Source organism: Hevea brasiliensis, chromosome 11 (assembly GCF_030052815.1).
Source record: "Hevea brasiliensis isolate MT/VB/25A 57/8 chromosome 11, ASM3005281v1, whole genome shotgun sequence".
Taxonomy (NCBI): domain Eukaryota; kingdom Viridiplantae; phylum Streptophyta; class Magnoliopsida; order Malpighiales; family Euphorbiaceae; genus Hevea; species Hevea brasiliensis.
In genome coordinates this window covers 10166537-10168200 of record NC_079503.1, presented here as the reverse complement: position 1 = coordinate 10168200, position 1664 = coordinate 10166537, and the positions used below count along the sequence as shown (strand labels likewise).

Sequence of the window (1664 nt, the reverse complement as noted above, 5' to 3'; positions counted from 1 at the left end):
TTTAACATAATTAGACTTTGATTTAAATTACCCGTTATTAATTTAGTTTAATTGCAAACTAGATTTATAATTTATTTGTTTTCTTTTTACCCATTCCAATTAGAATAATCAATTTACTTTGCTCATTTACATTTACCATTTATTCATCAATCATTAGCCCAAATAATCGCTTCATTCATAGTTTGGTACTCAAACGGCAAATCCTCGTGGGAATGATACTTGACTCATCACTCTATTACTTGAGACAACCTATATACTTTTGGATTCGTGCATCAAGTTTTTGGCGCCGTTGCCGGGGATTTGATTTTTATTTGATATTGAATGATTGTTTGTTTGGTTAATTTAGGTATTTTATTTTTAATTTCTTTTACCATTTTACTTTGAGAATTTGTTCATTTTGTTTTTTAGGCACTTTATTTTATGAGAAGGATAAAAAGTGAAGAAATCAATTTATTCTTTGATCCAGAAATAGAAAAGATAGCAAGAGCTTTAAGAGCATAATCTAAGAGGAGAAAAGCTGAATTTAAAGCTCAACAACAATAAGAAAGAGCACAAGAGCAAGAGCTGCTACAAAAAGAAATGGCCAACAATAATAACAACCGTTCTGTGAAGGATCATGCCTATCCTCACATTGGGAATTTCATGCCAAGTATCACAAGACCAAGAGTAGAAGCTAATAATTTTGAATTGAAGCCTGCACTGTGTTAGATGGTAAAATAATCACAATTTAGGGGAAGTCCAAGTGAAAGTCCACATGTGCATCTAGCACACTTTCTTGAGATCAGTGATATGTTGAAGATAAATGGAGTTTCTGATGATGCAATTCGGCTAAGATTATTTCCTTTTTCTTTGAAGGACCGAGCTAGAAAGTGGTTACATTCTTTGCCACCGGGTTCTATCACAACATGGGATGAACTTTCTGAAGCATTTTTAGCTCAATATTTCCCACCAAGCAAGACAGCTAAGCTAAGAAATGAGTTGACTTCTTTCAAACCTAGAGATGATGAGAGCTTGTATGAAGCATGGGAGAGGTACAAGGATTTGCAAAGGAAATGTTCACATCATGGGATTCCTAAGTGAATGCTTGTTCAACACTTTTACAATGGAGTTTCACCAGCTATTAGAAGTACAATTGATGCATCTTCTGGAGGTGATCTTATTGAGAAATCTGAAGATGAAGCTTTTTCTGCTCTAGATAAAATTGCTTATAACAACTACCAATGGACTTGTGAGAGGAATGAGATCAAGAAACCAGCTGGTATGTTCGAGCTTGATGCTGTGAATATGATTAATGCTAAGTTTGATGCTTTGACAAGGAAGATGGACAAGCTAAGCATGAAAGTAAATTCTTCAGTTAGAGGCTCAAGTAATTTAGTAGATGTTGGAGCTGCAAATGTCAACTGTGCAACTGATTTTTCTGCATTTAGTCAAGATTTTTCAAGTGAGCAAGTAGATTATGTGGGAAACTATAATCAAAGATCAGGTGGTAACCCATTTTCTGCAACTTATGATCCAGCATGGAGAAACCACCCCAATTTCTCTTGGGGAGTTAGACAAGGACAACACTAGAATTTTCAGCAACTTTCTGGGTATCAACAACATCAGAATTTTCAACAGAATAAAGGTCCTCCTCCTGGAATTCCCAAACCTCAAAATGGGCCTGC

The 1664-nt window shown here is 35.3% G+C and overlaps 1 non-coding gene across 1 annotated transcript; it reads right to left on the bottom strand.

Annotated features, from left to right (window-relative positions):
• Nucleotides 1–963: 963 nt before the first annotated feature.
• LOC131171039 (small nucleolar RNA R71) lies at nucleotides 964–1070 on the bottom strand. Its single transcript, XR_009141793.1, has one exon. It is a non-coding gene; the product is annotated as a small nucleolar RNA R71 (small nucleolar RNA).
• Between the last annotated feature and the right edge of the window lie 594 nt (nucleotides 1071–1664).